The sequence below is a fragment of the Polypterus senegalus genome, chromosome 9 (assembly GCF_016835505.1).
Source record: "Polypterus senegalus isolate Bchr_013 chromosome 9, ASM1683550v1, whole genome shotgun sequence".
Classification (NCBI taxonomy): domain Eukaryota; kingdom Metazoa; phylum Chordata; class Cladistia; order Polypteriformes; family Polypteridae; genus Polypterus; species Polypterus senegalus.
This window is the reverse complement of record NC_053162.1, coordinates 130,717,897-130,736,304: the sequence shown is the minus strand read 5'-3', so window position 1 is coordinate 130,736,304 and position 18,408 is coordinate 130,717,897. Positions and strand designations below refer to the sequence as shown.

Genomic DNA, 18,408 nt, shown 5'->3' with positions numbered 1-18,408 from the left:
AACTACTGACTCATCCATTTTCTCAATCTGGTCAAGCTTGTATTACTGTATGGAGAAAAATATTTTAAAAATCAATTAATCAATTTATCCATTTCAATCCCACTTATACAAGCTACAAGATACAAGAAATGTATTGTCATATACACAGTAAAAACACATGTTAAAACCATGTAATGAAATTCTTACTTTGTTTGCTCACCTTCATATACAAAGACAAAAAGACAAAAGATGTATAAAAACAAATAGCAATTACAATTATAAGATTACAAAATAAGGTGCACAGTGCCTGATGACTTTTGTTGCTAACGGTTTAGACATTAATGGCTGTGTATTGAGTTATTTTGAGGGGACAGCAAATTTACACTGTTATACAAGCTGTACACTGACTACTTTACATTGTATCAAAGTGTCATATCTTCAGTGTTGTCCCATTAAAAAATATAATAAAACAAGCCACGTGCGCCCAACTACGTTGCGTGTTAAAGTTGTCTGTGAAGGGCTCCCTGTTTAAACGCGGCTGCCAGTCGTGAACTGGGCCCCTCTTCGCCCAGCATTATGATTTTTTATAAGGGAAACAAAATTACAAAAGAAAACCCTTGGACATTGATTCGATAGGAACAGCCTACTCAGAATCACTGTCCGAATCGTAATTATGTGATGGTGTAGAAGCATTTCTGTTTCTGTCCGTTCACAGTCTGTCTCGTTTTCACAACACTATCGTTTCCTCTCACGATGTCTTCTCAACCTTTCTCTAATCTCACAGGTTGCTTTGTGGCAATCCAAAGAGTAAGGCAATATATACGGAGCAATGGTTATAAAAGGGGTACACATATGTATCCAGGCTCTTTAAAGCATAAATAGGGATCACTTCACTGACATGTGAGCAAGCCACGGTACAACTGTGAGACGCGCAGCACTCGCCGGGTACAATGTAATAATAATAATTTCTGGAACGTGCTGTTACATTGTCATTCATTTTACTTACTGACTTTCTTTCATACATATGTTATGTACACACGTGCCTTTTATCTTCGGCAATCTCATTCTCTAACTAGGCCTCAGGAGCTAACCAGCGTAACACTGTCCACCACCCCTTTCGTTATTCCGGCACATTGTTGACATCCGTGAGTAACAACAACGTACAAACTGGAAGATGGTCTACGCATGCGTGGAATTCGCAGACAAACAAAGATCAAGATCTAAATGAAGATCTCTTTAGTTAATTTAATGCACAACAATTTGTTTAGTTTGAATGTCTGTGTTTTGAGGTGTGACTGGAGTACTACAGTCTTCAGTAGTATAAGCCTGGAGGAGATTCTTAATGCAATGCCTATGTTTTAGCTGTCTCTACTGCCATCTAGTGCTTCTTCTTCTAATTCATTTGCGGACAAACAAAGATCAAGATCCAAATGAAGATTATATATAGAGATATTTACAAAAATGTAAGGGGTGTACTCACGTTTGTGAGATACTGTACATTAGCAGTCTCTGTGGGCCCCTTCCTCTTGTTCCATGTCTGTCAGACATCCTTTTCATTCCAGGTTTAGAGCCACATCAGTGCGCCATGGGTAATCATTACCTTTTTTCCCTCACTACAACGCCCATGGTGGGTGGCATGATGACACAGAGTTTAGCTTTGTCAATTTGGAATTTGTGGATTTACTCTGAAGTTTCCTATGACATGCATTTTAGATTAATGCAGGTATGGGTGTCATGTGAGTCAACTCTGTGATGGACCCATGCAGCTTCCATGCCTTATAACTCTGTTTTGAATTAAGGAAGTTTGGGAATTTAATATTTCTCTGTACCTTAGTCTTTCTGTTTGTGCTCATCTTACTATCTCTATGAATAAAATCTTTCAGGCTCACTTATACAGGGTGCTGAGCAGCCAGCCAGCTGGATGTCTGTCTGACCCCCTTCCCCCCATTAATCCACCATAAGAACCTGTGGGTGGTGCCTAAAGGGACTGAGCTTGGCTCCTAATTCACTGATCCTCAGGAGAGAATTTAAACTCAGTCAACTGCAAAGCACTTTGTGATTGTTTGGGCCAACCTCTAATGTCTATTGATAAAAACGTGAAGTAGACCATCTGCCCCTGTGCTGTCAGCAACTTTCCCACATTAATCCAGCAGTCTCTCTGCCTGCCACAGATAATTAGCACAGATAACGTGTTTCTTCTGAAGCGTGACTCAGGGAGCAGTACTCTTATTTCAAGGTTAAAAGTTAAAGTTTCTCAAACACCTTTGCATTTTTATTAAAGTGTTATAAATCTGCTTAAAAACAGAACTTGGCTAAATATAGATAGTGGGTGAAAAAATACAATACATTATTGAAGGCTGAATAGTATGCCACTCTCACTTTTTGGGCTTTGAACTTCAAAGGGGGTTACATTGAGCTGTATCAGTAGGCCATAAAATGCAACCTGACCCTGGAATTTCAAAAAATAGCATAAACAAATACACAGTTTTTATATTATTAAAAAATCTTTTATTTCCAGTTATGAATAGCATTAAGCAAAGATCATGATTATCATCATCATTATGATTTTCATTTTTGTTTTTTTTTTGTTTTTTTGCTTTTTCTCAGATTGGTCATGGTTATAACACATTGAGTTGGACTGTATGGGCCTTCCTGTCCAAAGAAGTTTCCTTCAGCCCAAATATACTCATATGCTCCCAGGATAGTTAAAAGATATAACTTCACCAGAGTGTCTTGAGTCTACCACCATGCCTATTGGTACACATTGTGTGGGAAACTACTAGTGAATATCATAACTACATGTCCAAACTGCCGCAGTCGGCTCCTCTGGATCTGGAGAAGGAGCAGCTCTACTCTGAGATGCCCTTGTATTGGAAAGGTCTTCACCTTGTGTGAGAGAAATTATTTTTTGTCTTTTTAAGTATCTTTCTCTATTACTAGCTTTATACATATGTACACTTATATATTGTCACACACGTGTGCATGGGAAGCAGCTGAAGGGCTTAGGAAATACTGTTTATACATCTGCCCAGGGGGGGGCGGGGTACACTGACGCTCTTTCTGAGTTCTCTGCAGGTCTTACCCGGGAAATCCCACCAGGAGCCGCCATTTCCAGGAAGGACACATCACTTCCGGTTCCGGCCCCAAGAATGAGGTCACTTCCGGTTCCGGCCCCAAGGATGATGTCACTTCCAGTTCCGGCCCAGAGGACGACATCATTTCCGCCCTCTGTGCTATAAAGCTCACTGCCTTGCTTAGGCAGGCAGTTCTGTTTTGGACTCTGTTGTGTAACAACTGTTAATTATGCCTCAAAGACTTTTGCAGCCGGGAAACCGAATTAAACGGGTGGCTGCCCCAAACCTTTCTACGCCTCTGGTCCCTCTTATTACAGTGGCGAGTCGGCAGGATGGTGTCCCGATGAACCGGGACACGAACTTCATGGAACCAGGTGGGTGAGTACCGGGGCCGAGTTTCAGGGCAGGGAGTGCGCCAGAGGGTCAGGAAGGACGCGGTGCAGGCTCTGCTCCATGAGCATAACCCGGGGTTGACCACCCATCTCGTGGAGAAGGTAGAGGGGACCCACAGGCGTGGGCTGGCTTCTGGGGAACACACTCGAGTGGCTCAGTATGCTCTCCTTGGCAGGAAAGCCGAGCTGCCCATCGGGACCAAGGTCCCTGTTAACGATGGGTTGTCCCCAGGCTGGCAGGTGAAGAAATAATAAACTGGGAGTTTAACCCAAACAAAGGGCTGTCAGAGCAGGCTATGGCTCTCTGGCAAAAGGTGGGTGAGTGGCTAACGCCATTCGAGGTGACCCCTACAGATAGTGCAGCAAGTGGCCTGTTTTTGCTGCTAAAAGCTACCCCAGGAATTTGCCCAGCCGCCTGGGGCGAATTCCATTCTATGGACGAGCTGCTACAACCTTGCAAACCCAGAGGCCGGCTGTGAAACCTGGGAGGCAGAACAGCCGCTCTGTGGACTACCGGGAGCTATGTCCTACTAAAGCAGTCCCTTCCACGCAATCCAGAGCCTGTTCAAGTCGCCGGGCCGCCTGGCTTGCGACCTGTCGGGAACAAGGCGGACCGTAGGGGACAATGGCGGGTTGTTTGTGTGCCCTTAGCAATCCCCTGGCGGATAGACATACGGGGGAGCTTCTTATTAATGGTCATAAAATAACAGCGCTGTTCGATTCCGCAGTAAGCGGTCTGTCGTTGCTCGCCGCTTTATTCTACCGCAACAGTGGATTAAAAGAAGACCAGTCTAAAATGTATACACGGAGATATCCGCATACAATACCGCCCGGTGTTACGTATGTCTCGGAGGAACCCTTCGACAGCTTACCGTGGCGGTGCATCCGGATCCTCCGTTTCCCGTAATCCTCGGGCGAGACTGGTCTGATAGTAACGGCGTTAGTTTAGAAAGCATTCCCCAAAAACCTTATGGCCTCGTTATAGATGACAACGATTCAGCTCAAGCTGCTTCCACACCGTAATCAGCCGACAGGGAGTGGGGCGGTAGGCCAAGAGAGTGACGAAGACACTCCCGGACCGTCGCGGGCTACTACGCCATCCACTAGCGCCCGCAGCGAGGGAGGAATCTCCGCCTTGAGGTCAGACCGACCCGCTCTCTGAGTTGCACTTTCAGTTTAGAGCGACGCCGCTTCTTTCAAGAGAGAACAGTGGAATGACGACTCTCTGAAACACATAAAGAATGCAGTGGTTCTCGTTAACGCCAACGCACGCATTTGCCCATGCCACAGGGACCTCACTTTGTCGCTGATAATGATTTGTTGTATCGGGTCGCTGAACATGAGGGGAAGGTCCGAAGTTGTTGCTAATCCCGCTGACCTACCGCGGCAGGTTTGCGAAGTTAGCACACTCCCACCTTCTTGGAGGCCATCTCGCCCGATAAAACATTAGAGCGAATTAAGCTCCGTTTTTTCTGGCCGGGGATTAACGAGGAGGTTCGCCGCTTTTGCGTTTCCTGTCCGGAATGTCAACTGCGGCAAATTCCTAGGAGGGACCGTGCTCCTCTGATTCCCCTTCCCCTTATTGACGTTCCCTTGATAGGATTGGGGTTGACATAGTAGGACCCTAGAACCCTCAGCCCGAGGATATAAATATATACTCGCCCTCGTGGATTATGCTACCCGATTCCCTGAAGCCGTTCCGCTGCCGCTACCACAAAAATATTGCACGGAACTAGTAGGAGTCTTTTCGCAGTAGGCATTCCTAGAGAAGTCCTGACGGACCAAGGAACGCCTTTTACCTCGGAAACGCTCAAGGAGACTGCCAAGTTACTGAAAATAAAGCATTTAAAGACCTCGTGTATCATCCTCAAACCGATGGCCTAGTGGAGAGATTTAATCAAACTCTCAAGCAAATGCTACGTAAGGTAGTCAGCAAGGATGGGAGGGATTGGGACCAACTCCTCCCCCTTGTCCTCTTTGCATATCGGAAGTTCCTCAGCCTCTACGGGTTCTCTCCATTTGAATTACTGTACGGAAGACAACCCCGGGTTTATTGGATATTTTAAAAGAGGGCTGGGAAGGGGAGGCACAGCCCTCCACTAATATTTTGGAATATATCGCCCAATTGCGCGTAGATTTGATGCAATAAGACCGATTCTAAAAAGTCATATAGAGGAGGCACGATCAGCACAGGCCCGCCTTTATGACCGTGGCACGACTCTCCGGGAGTTCCAACCGGGGATCGCCATGGTATTGGTACCAACTTCTCACTCTAAACTGCTCCCATTGGCTAGGCCCCTACGAAATTAAGGAAAGGAAGGGATTGGTTGACTATTTGGTGAAACAGCCCAATCGCCACCAGCTGAGCGAATATATCATGTAAACCTGCTGAAACCGTGGAAGGAGAGGGATCCCGATCCCTCCTCCGACAGCCCTGCTCTCTTCGCTGAAGTAAGTTCCCTTAATTTCGGCGAGCAGCTATCCCCAGGCAGAAACAAGAGCTCAAGCAGCTATCCGCTCTGTCCCAGAGGTGGTAAGTGAAAACCCGGTCGGACCTCTCTGATTGCGCATGACATATTGACTGACCGGGGTGATCGTCCGTGAGCGACCCTACAGACTCCGGAGGCAAAGAAAGTAGAAGTGGAACTGGAAATCGCGAATGCTGGCACTAGGAGTAATCGAGGAAAGTAGTAGTCCCTGGTCCAGTCCCATCGCCTTGATTGCTAAGCCTGACGGCAGTTGGAGGTTTTGCAATGACTTCCGCCGGCTTAACCAAGTTTCCAAATTGATGCTTATCCCATGCCTCGCGTGGATGACCTCCTCGAGACTGGGACCAGCCAAATTCTTGACTACACTTGACATGACAAAGGGGTACTGGCAGGTTCCTTTAACGGAGTCCGAAGGAAAAACGCGCTTAGCACTCCTAGCGGACACTGGCAGTATCGTGTCCTTCCATTCGGGTTACACGGGCCTGCGACTTTTCAGCGCCTGGTGGACAAAGTGCTCCGCCCCATAACTCGCTCTGTGCTGCCTATCTGGATGACGCGTCATTTATTCCAGCACCTGGAAGGAACACATACAGCAGGTCACAGCAGTATTACGGACGCTGGGAGAGGCGGGCTCAATCAACCCCAAGAAATGTTTCTTTGGATTGAGGGAAGCCAAATATTTGGGCTACCTAGTGGGCGGGTACTGTGAGGCCACAGTGTTCCAAGTTGCAAGCCATAATGGCCTGGCCCGTCCAAAACCAAGCGGCAAGTCCAATCCTTTCTCGGTTTGGCGGGTACTACCGCCGGTTTGTGCCTCGCTTCTCCGAGAGCGCCTTGACCGATTTGACAAAGAAAAGAGCTCCTAATACGGTGGTATGGTCTGATAAAGCGGGGCTGCATTCAGTGACTTAAAAGGGCTCTGACTTCAGCACCTATCTTGATCTCCCCTAACTTCTCTCTCCTTTTATCCTCCAGACGGACGCTTCGGACACAGGCTTAGGTGCCGTGTTGAGCCAAAGCGTCGACGGTGTTGAACACCCCGTTATGTACCTGAGCCGGAAACTGTTGGACAGGGAGACCAGGTACGCGGCGGTGGAGAAAGAGGCTCTGGCGATCAAATGGGCGGTAACTCAGCTGCGGTACTACCTCTTGGGTCGCGTGTTCACTCTGGTGACGGATCATGCACCTCTGAAGTGGATGGCCCTTCACCAGGAGGCGAATCCACGGGTCACGAGGTGGTTTCTTGACCTGCAGCAGTACAAGTATACGCTCGCTCATCGACAGGGGTCTCTTCAGGCCAACGCCGATGCCCTCTCCCGGCCCACGACCTCTCGGTGCAGGTCGCCCACCCACGGGTCTGGGCTGAGGGGGGAGTCTTGTCACACACGTGTGCATGGGAAGCAGCTGAAGGGCTTAGGAAATACTGTTTATACATCTGCCCAGGGGGGGGCGGGGTACACTGACGCTCTTTCTGAGTTCTCTGCAGGTCTTACCCGGGAAATCCCACCAGGAGCCGCCATTTCCAGGAAGGACACATCACTTCCGGTTCCGCCCCAAGAATGAGGTCACTTCGGTTCCGCCCCAAGGATGATGTCACTTCCAGTTCCGGCCCAGAGGACGACATCATTTCCGCCCTCTGTGCTATAAAGCTCACTGCCTTGCTTAGGCAGGCAGTTCTGTTTTGGACTCTGTTGTGTAACAACTGTTAATTATGCCTCAAAGACTTTTGCAGCCGGGAAACCGAATTAAACGGGTGGCTGCCCCAAACCTTTCTACGTCTCTGGTCCCCTCTTGTTACAATATATATATTTCTGTTATAGGACATTAGCCATTTTGTTTGACTTCTCATTACTTTAGCCTCACCTAAAATAAGGCGTAGCTTCAATCGTGTGAGGAGTTGTGAACTTTAAGTTTCTAACTTTCCTTTTACAGTCTGTAGGAAGATTTACTACTTTTTACCTTTGTTTTCTTTTGTATGTCAACATAAGCTTAAGCATCTCTTTGTCCAGTCAGGGTGGCTTAAGTAGAACAGAGAATTCGCTTCCTGCTCTCCAACAGAATGAAAATAAATATATATCTTTAAGCATGTGTGCTTCAGTGCTCTGAAAAGTTAAGCAATACCACCCTGAGTCGAGAGGGGATTCTGCTGCCAACACAATCTAATCTAATCTGTTTTTTTGCCTACAGGTCAGAGAGATGCCAGCTGTATGACGAGTGACCTCAGTTCTGCATCCTTAGCTGAAGCTAATAATAATGTTAAGGACCTGGATGCCGTCAGAAATAGGTATTCATTCCATATCTGTGGCTGAGAGAATCACTTCTTTCTTTTGGACCAGCCATATTTTTGTACCTGTGTGCATATTTTCTTTCCAACCATTTTCTAACAACCATCTTTAAATGGAGTTTACTGTCGTGGCACTTAAACCCTATATTTGACTCCTCTCTTTTGCCATTAAAGTATATACACTGAATGCTTTGCAGTGTGACTTTAGAACATTTATTTAAAAGAAATCCATGGCATCCTGTCATGGGAGCCTTGCCCAGGAACCTCACTATGGTCACCTACTGTCATGTTCTTGTTTGTTCAGTCACTATTTGGATAATGACAATCTAGTCAAATTAAGACGATTTATTGTTGTAACATCCATACACGGTATTGCAGCATACAGTAGCACAAAATAACATTTTGCAGGACCATGGTGTAACATATACATAAACACAGGGCAAGACAGGTAATGAACTATACTACACTATAACTAGATAATTAAATAAATATAAATAATAGCTAAGTGAATAGATATGAATAGTTTGAAATAGATATTAATAAATAAAAAATAACAATAACTACTACTAATATAAAAAAACAACAGTAGTAACATTTGCAACAAATGTACTGCACATAAATAAGCTACTAGAGGTAGATCTGAAATCAGGAGAGAAGCACAGAGTTCACAGTTAGGATAGCCAAGGGGTAGGAGCTGCTGTCAAACCTGGCAGAACTGTGTTGGATGCTACAGTACCTTCTGCCAGATGGAATAGTGACAAAGAGACTGTGTGAAGGGTGGGAGCAATCCTTCACAATGATAGTTTCATGATTCATTACCACAATCAAATAGAACATTTGTGAAACCACCACCACACCAATTCATTGGTCAGTCTCACAATCAGTTTTACACCCATTTGTGACCTTGGATTTGGAGGTGCTAATTCACATCCCAACAACATCACACTGTTTCAAACTGTTCCAGAGTACACTTCAGTTGTGCCTTGATATCATGTGTGTGAAAACCATGAAGAGAAGAAGACAGGAAAAGAAAGGAGAGGAGACAAGACCCATTCTTGGTAAAGTCCAAATCCTACACTGCATGGTCATGACTTTATATGAAGTGTACTTAGATAGGAATATATTAGGAAAGCCAAATAAATAGTATAGTGCAAGGATGGAATATTAAGTACATAAATGAGTCAGGACACAAACTTCCATCTACAAAAAGATGGAAAAGATGCCATTGTGCATTTATATGTCTATGAGTTACCTTATGTGAATCAACTGGTTTAGACAGCAGATCACTAATGTGTTCACTCTGAAAACATAAAACTGTAGGTTCAAGTGTGACTCTTAACAAAACGTGATGAGTGAAACAAGTAAGTTTCAATTCATTCACAGTTTCACAAAACTGACACTAAAATTAATTTGGCAGGCAAATTAAAAATTGCAAAATGCAAATCTCACTAATGAGCCCCTTCCAACAAACACACAGGTGAGAATGTATAAACTCCATAGGATTTCTACCCAGTTCTCTGAAGCTAGGAGTCACAGTGCTGGTCATTTCTCTTCAAGGATGCCCAATTACATCTGAACAAAAACAAACTAGAAGGTTCCATACAAATTCGACAGGGGGTCATTCAGCATATACAAATAAGAACATTCTGTATCTCTTCTTCTGTTGCATTTTTTATGTTCATACTTGATCAATAACTGCCCACCACATTTAGTCAAGTCTCAAAGGGTAAATCAAGTGTTTTTCTTTAATAATTTAAATTTGTGAACAATTATCAGGCCATGGAAGGAGGTACTAGGTCTCCTAGGGAGTGATAGAGCATGTAGTTTTGTCAGAATGGCTTGATGGGCATTTTAGTGCAGATGGCTGATGCTCAGGTGTGCTGTGCACGTTTCATTTTATACATCTGCACCTGACCCAGTAAAAATAATAAAACCAACCTGACCCACAAACCACATACCTAATAACTAACCAATTGTGACCTGACCCAGCTCTGACACAGTCTGCCTAAATAAAATCTGTAATATGATACAAAATGCAAACAAATGCATTGTTTCTAGATTTAATGACTTCAGTAACGTTAAGCAAACAAGATAAAAAAGGAAGGACATTCAAAAAAGCTAAAGTTTAGGTAGAAGTTTTCCTCCTAGCACATTGACTGTGCTTCATCTTCTGACCATGGTGTTTTCTGTCTGAAATCTTTACAAAAACATGCTACCACGTTTACTGGCATTCTTTAATCAGGCCAGTGTGAGTACGTGAGATTGCGCTCTGTGATGCACTTGTGGACCAATCGCGACTGGTTCTGGCACTTCTCCCACTGAATTTTGGGAAAGGCATTTGGCACACAGTATATCAGAGCTATTAAACATATTTATTTGCCTGAGGACTTAACATTCTTCTGCCATTTTTATATTGTTTGCTGCCAAGTTAAACAAGTTATTCTTTGTCATCGTAACCCAGAAGAGACTTAACATCTTTTAATTAGTGTTTGTTTATTTTATTGGTATAAAGTGTTTAGTTATAAGTGCTTTAGCAGCAATATATTAAAATGTGGGCCAACAATTCACAACTTTTCTTCAAGGATGTGGATGTTTAATGTAGAACATTCATCTCTTTTGCCTCCACTGCTATATTCATTTGTGATGAAGAGATCAAAACAGACTGTCATAGATTGCCATGGTAAGGAAATTAATTGAAATGCTAAAAAACAATTGAGCAGTGGTTCAAGGTCACTATGTATCTGAAAATGCCTACCTACAATATGTTCAATGTAGCTTTGTTAGTAGAGATCCATTAGCCTTCTGACAGCCTTTGGACAAACTGGAATCAACATGGGCTGCTCTCCTGCCTCCATGACATTTTTTCAAAACACTCTTGGTGAAGTCTTGTAAATACAATGGATAGGCGACCAGATCATTAACTGATGTTGGGTTTTGATGAAAACAGACAAGCCTAGCTTGGACATTCTTATTCATTCCACAGTCCTAAACTCTTATTGAGTTAATGTCAATTGACAGCTTGTTTCAAAGCCTCTGTATACCATGGATGTGCCACCTACATATATTTATTTATCTTTAAGGAAAAAAGCATTCTGTAAAACCATGTCATACTTTGGCATTTGAAGCTATGACTGAACTAGTGTTAAAAATGAACAATGTATTGCTGCTGGCTATAGATGTTCTCCGTCACTCACAATTCCAGCGAAACATTCAGAGTAGATGTGAAGCTGAAAGAACTGTCATCTATGTCTGCTAAAATATGAACTCTGTAATGTGCATTCAAGTTAAATGGTGTGCCGTCGCACCCAGTTAAAAGGAAGCAGAAAGAGTCCCCATTAAGAAAGGTCTTTTTTCTGTTGATAACAAAAGAGCCACAGAGGAGGTAGATTTCTGTAGTCAATGCAAGGCAATAACCATCACACACACAACTCACACACACATCTGTTATAAACCAAATCTTCCATTCTTTGAGTTTATCCATTCAATTTTATTTGAGTTTGTTTCTGACAGTGAACTTTGCATAACTAAGTTTTTGTTTTTTTGTGTTTTGTTGCATAACTTCAGCATCTAAATAAAATGAAGGCACTTCTAGGAGGCTAGGTCACAGCCATGCCGTATACTCAGTAAAGTTGTTGAGATGAGCTCTATTCAGTACACAGGCTGCTGGAAGATGGTCATACTCCTGATAGTCTACAAATGTTGATGTCTGCCAAATGTTGATGTCATTATTAAAAATGTAAAAATGTACATATAAGATAGTAGGGAAGTTCTACCAATTAAAAGGTGTGTTGAGTAGTAATGATGCTTTAAACTCAGCAAAAGAGAAATATAAAAGTAAAAGTTCCAAGAGATTTTTCCAGTTTCAACTTCTGAATAAGACTCTCTGGAATTGAAGGGAAATTAATATGAAAGATCTTCGAGGGGATTCATGATGTAAAATATGGTAGCTGAAGATGAATCATGAAGTAAAACTGAAAGTACAAGAGTATCATGTCAGGAGAGACCTGTCCATAAAATTTCATTTTTTATCTGTGTTATAGATGTATGTGAGTGAGGGAAGTCTGTAGCCTCCGTAGCGTTACTTACTTATACGATGGTGAATCTTCAGATGACCGAATTCATCAGACAAATCATGATGGTTTGGTTGTACAATGCCACATGCATCAGTTTCATTATCATTTGATTAAGCAATTGGCTGAGTTTCAGTTTGTTCTAAACTGGCTTTACTTAAACACAGATAGATAGATAGATAGATAGATAGATAGATAGATAGATAGATAGATAGATAGATAGATAGATAGATAGATAGATACTGTAGATAGATAGATAGATAGATAGATAGATAGATAGATAGATAGATAGATAGATAGATAGATAGATAGATAGATAGATAGATAGATAGATAGATAGATAGATAGATAGATAGTGTAAAGGCCAGCCCTGATACAGACAAACGCAGGACACAAGTTCAAAGTACACAGGGCTTTTATTTCCTTTTTTCTGCCCGTTTGGAGAACATCTTACCTATTCCCATGAGTACACAACACAGTCCCGAACACCATACCACACAGTAATAATTCTTTTCTTTCTCCACCACTCCTCCTCGGCAAGCTTCATCTCCCTCCTCCCGACTTTGGCTCTTGGAGTAGTGGCTGCTGGCTCCTTTTATAATGCACCCAGAAGTGCTCCAGGTGCTTGATGACCTATTTACGGCAGCACTTCTGGGCGTGGCAGAAGAGCTTCTCTGTAGGGCTCAACAGCAGCTACAGCACTCCCTCACAATGCCCACGGATCCCAAGAGGGCTGCACCAAACTCCAACTCCCATGATGCCCTGCAGGAGTTCTAGGCACTGCTGCAACCCAGGGGGGCTGCCATCTAGCATTCCGGCGGAGGTACTGTCCTTACCAGGCTTGCTCCCCCGGTCTATACAGTGAAGGGGCATCCCGGCCATCTGTGACAATAGATAAATAGAAAACTTCTCACTTGCCTGCCACAGTCACTGTGAGGTATATGCAGATGCATTACTTTTGGTATAAAGGAGCCCCATTTGTGTTGCTCGACACACTTCTGCTGAAAAATTCATTAGCTGAAAGTCCTCAGTGTTAGTGTGTCAAAGAGAGGATGCACATCATTGCTCATAATGGCACTTAGTTTTGTTTTAATTCTCTCTTATGCTATGACCTTCATGGTGTCCAGAGTGTGCCCCATAACGGAGCCTATCCCTCTAATTAGCTTGCTTATTCTGTGGGTCTGTCTTGAAGTGATGTTACCAGCCCAGCTCACTGCAGGGTAGAAAAAGGCACTGGCCGGAATGATGTCACTATCTACATAAAAGAACCACCGTTTCCTAAGAAAAAAGAACCTGCTCAGGCCAGTCCAACCTGTCATTAATGTCGACCCCCAAGTACTTGTAGGAGAGCACTACCTCTACATTCACTTCTTGAATAATGACCAGACATAGAGGCTCTTTGGTGCGGCAAAAGTCAATAACCAATTTCTTGGTTTTGCTGATGTTAAGTTGCAGACAAATTTTATCTGCACCAAGAAACAAAGTTCTCCACCTGACTCATATACTCTGTCTTCTCCAAAACACCTCATAGACTTTCTGCAAGTGACATGACCTGGTATTACATTTGTAGTCAGAGGTGTACAGATTGAAGAGAAAAAGAGACAGGAGTGTTCCTTGTGGATTCTCCAGTGTTGCTCATATCCATATCAGAAACACAATCCTTGAGTCTTACACACTGTACCCTACAGATAGTCCATTATCCTTGACACCATAGGCTTATGCACATGAATATCTACTCCTTAACAGGGATGGCTGGATGGTACTGAAAGCACTGGAGAAACCAAAATTTCATAATCCGCACAGTGCTGCCAGCTTTGTCCAGGTGAGAATAAGACAGACAGATAAGTGTGTCTCCATTCCAATCTTTATCCAATAGGCAAAATGCAGTTTAAAAATGATAAAATTGTCAGAAAATATTGACTGACAAAGTCTCAAACACAGGAAAAATAATGTTTACAACAATGACATGTTCAGAAACGAGTTAAAACGCTTACTCTGATAGCACACCAGGCTTAATAGAATGTCAAAGAAATTACTCAAAGCAGACTCACCGCTGTCTGAAACCTGAATTGCAATGTTTACAATTATGAATTTCCACTGTGGTGGGTTTTGCATCAGAGCTGTAGGAGACATGGTAGGTAAATACATATGGAAAATCGTTAAATGAGGTTGCTTTAGATTTTTGGGATGTAGAGGATGCTGTAACAGGCTCATGTCATTTTTAAATGTGAAAAGCAATGTTAGGATAAAAAACTTAGTTGTGGAAAAAATGAAGATTGTGGTTCCTATGCTAATTTTCAGAATTAATCTTGCTTTAATTTTGTTTTGGCTGGTTTTAAATCTCAGTACATTCTGCCAGATCTTCGGCATGAGCAGCTTCAAAAGTATATTGTAATTCAACCATTTTTTCTTAGGAACCAACCACTTTACAAAATTAGTACAACATTTCAATCCCTCGGGCTCTTCCTATCCTGACCTTTAGCAATCATTTAATCATTGACAATGTGCACCACCCCCTCACCCCTAAATAGGAAATGAGTTCCCACCTTCTCCAGTTTGGGTCACGGGGCTGCCACTTGTTGGCCGCTTTTCTGTTAATAGGGGGTCAGGCACCTTTTTAAAACAGACTTCTTAATGCTTCCTGCTTTCCAACAGTGTTATGCAGACTCTTGTCCAGAAATGATGTGTGTGACTGCTCTGTACCCTGTTTAAAATCATGTACTAACACTACAGACAAATGAGTTTTAACTAAAATTCTGGTGCTGTGAAAATGCTTGGAGATTTTCTTGATTTTATTTAGTTAGGCATTGGCCAATAAATATCAAAAACCAAGCCAACTCTCCCTAAGGATAAAATCATGCTCTACCTTAGGCTGAAGGGCCTTGTTTAAAGAGAAGTATTTGTGCACTGTGATGTGTACTTGCCACATCTGGTGAATGACGTGGTGCTTCCATCTTGATAAAACAATAGAAGGATTTAGATAGAGAGATAGTACTTTATTTGTTCCAAGAGAGAAATTTAGCTTTTTAAAGAAGCTCAATAAATATTATAATAACCCTCCTCAGATACATACAAAGAATTAAAAAATAAGAAAAAAGATGAAAAGAGCAGGGACAGTTACATTAAGACATTATACTGTAAAGGCATATTGCCATTGGTATAAAGTATCCAAGTAGCATTACCTGACACTCTACTGCTGAATAATTTGTTGGCTGAAACTCCTTAGTGTCAGTGTGTAAGAGAGAGGAGGTGCAGAGTTGTTCATAATGGCACTCAGTTTTCTTTTCATTCTTTCCTACAACAACAACAACAACAACATTTACAAAAGATGTAGCTCAAAGTGCTTTACAGGATGAGGGAAGACAAAAAAAGAAACAAAATTAAGCAATATTATTTAATATAGAATAAAAGTAAGGTTCGATGGCCAGGGAGAACAGAAAAAACGAAACAAACTTCTGATGGCTAGAGAAAAAAAAACCAAAATCTGCCGGGGTTCCAGGACACGAGACCGCCCAGCCCCTTCTAGGCATTCTACCTAATATAAATGATCTCAATCAGTCCTCATGATTTTCAGGCTTCACATGGAAGAACTTGATCATAATGGTCATATAGACCTCTGGCCTTCAATCCATCAATGCAGGGACAGCACGGTGCTTTGATTGGATGGTGGTGGCGTAGATTGCCACCACAGAAAACCAGAAAAAGAACAGTAGAGAAAGTAGTGGTTAGGTATGTTACCTTGAATTGGTCGAGAGTATTTCTAGTGGTGGACTCTTCCTTCTTAACTATCTTGTTTCTTTGGTGGTCTTTCTTGAAGTGATTTTACCAGCCTAACATACCACAACATGGAAAATTGGGATGGCTATCATAGACTTGCAGAACATGTAAAAGATGTCACTATGCACATGAAGGAATGCAGTCTCCCAAGAAAAAAGATCATGCTCTGGCCTTTTTATATAGTGTATTAGTGTTACTAGACCAGTGCAGATTGTTACTGATGTGGACCCCAAATACTTGTAGGAGTGGCCCACACCCCGCAAGAGTGACGAGATATAGTGGCTCTTTGCTGTGGTGAAAGTCAATAATCAGATCCTTAGTTTTGCTAATTGTAAGGTGCTAACAATTCTCTTTGCACCAAGAAACAAAGTTCCCCATCTGACTCCTATACTCTGTCTCATCTCCCTTGTCAATACACAGCATAAGTGCAGAATCCTCTGAGAATTTCTGCAAGTGAGATGAACTTGTGTTATATTTATAGTCTGAGGTGCACAGAGTAAAGAGAAAAGGAGACAGCTCCAGTGTTACTCACATCCACATCAGAGAGGCAGTCCTTGAGTCTCTCTGAGCCTGACATATTGTCCATTATCCAGGACACTACATGCTTATCTACCTGCATATCTCCCTTGCCTCGTAACAGGGATGGTTGGATGGTATTGAAGGCAAATGAGAAATCAAAAACATAGTGCTGTTATCTTGTTCAGAGGGGGATCTTCATGTGCTTAAGGAATCCATGGCTACCATCACTTAATGCCAGCCTTCCTCTTTAAAATGAGCAGTTTGATGTCATGGAGGCTTGTTCATGAGCTCCTTGCAGAATAATCTTCCTGCAGCAGCAGTAATATATTTCACAATTTGAATGGAGTTCATTTCATTGGTATTGTCCATTATCCATCTATCCATGAATTTTCTAAACTGCTTTAGAAAACAATGTAATGGAAACCTAGAACTGATCTCAATCCTACCCCATTGCAGAGCATACACTTATATAGACTCAAGCAATGCCTGTTTAGCTTCTCCAGTACAACTGACACCTTGTCTTTAGAATTTCAGATTTAAAAGAAAGTACAGAAATCAAACACTTGCAAAAACACAGAAACTTTTCCTTATGTAGATAACTTCAGCAGGAAACTGAATCCAAGATCCAAGTGATATGAAGAGGCAATGGTGGTGCATCCCTAAAGCAGAGTTACAGCACAGTGGGAAATGTGAGGTCTAAATTAATCAACAAAGCTTCTGCTTCTGCATCAGACCGAACTCTGAGATCATAGCTTCATATTTATTTCACCAACATCAACCGATTTGAATATGAACATGTTTTTCTAAAGTTCTATTACACAGAATCCAAAAACGGATTCACCATCGGGTCGGAAAGCTACAAAATAGTAATAAAGCAGAGAAAAACACAAATGTGGCTAACTGCTGCCATTTCGACTTGTTTGATCCTCCTGGGCTGACCAGCCTGACAACACTAAAATATGTGATTTATCCTCTCATTGGTCCTGGCAAAGCTTGTGGCTACTGGTTTCCATGTTAAATATTTTTAAAATGAGAAGCCACTCTTTGCTGTAATTGTTCTATTTATTTAATTTGACTGCTCAACTGGTTTAAAGTAAAAATACCAGAACATATTATTTACTTAAGAAAAATCAAAATCTTGGAAATTTTTAAGATATAAGACTGTTAACATTTCCTCACCTTCACTTTAATTCTGTTTTGGATTAAATTCATTGTTACACTTAATTGTTTCTTTGACTTTTGGCATTTTCATGTACAACTCTCAATGACTTATACTGAGCTATTTGTAGTCACCAATTACACGTTTCTACATAGGTTTATGAATATGAAAATAAAGTTAAACAGAGGTAGATCTTGAAACCTGGCACTGAATGGCTGACTAACCTTTAACCTCATACTCTGCCTTCTCAGATGGTTCTACTTCACGCTCTTCTATCTTTGTTATCTCTTCTTGATTTTTAACTCCCTACACTCCATGGTGTATATTCTCTTGTTACTCCCTTTCAGCACGCACTTGATGAAGGCTTAAAAGCCAGAGGATTGTTTTTTCTAATTATGTCTTGGGAATGTGGGAGGAAACTAGAATACAATAAAAACATGCAGACTCCAATGACCAGACCAGGGTTCAAAGAGGACTAATCACTGCACTATTACACAGTAAAGTGCACCTTCTCATTATATGTGTTCCTTCTTATTTATATTCCTTCTTAGGTATGTGAAATCTTTTGAAGATATCTTTCTCTATATCGCAAAGCCCCCAAAGCTACAGTTGCACTACAGTATTCCCAATGCAAATTCACCTTTGTAGATTTTACTAGCAACTCT

The 18,408-nt window shown here is 42.2% G+C and overlaps 1 long non-coding RNA gene across 1 annotated transcript in view; it reads left to right on the top strand.

The window, feature by feature from the left end:
* Positions 1–8,405, top strand: part of LOC120535788 — a 60,106-nt gene extending 51,701 nt beyond the window's left edge. The window contains exon 3 of the long non-coding RNA XR_005634972.1: positions 8,122–8,405. This is a non-coding gene — a long non-coding RNA (uncharacterized LOC120535788). The remainder of the gene's footprint in view (positions 1–8,121) is intronic.
* Positions 8,406–18,408: the final 10,003 nt, after the last annotated feature.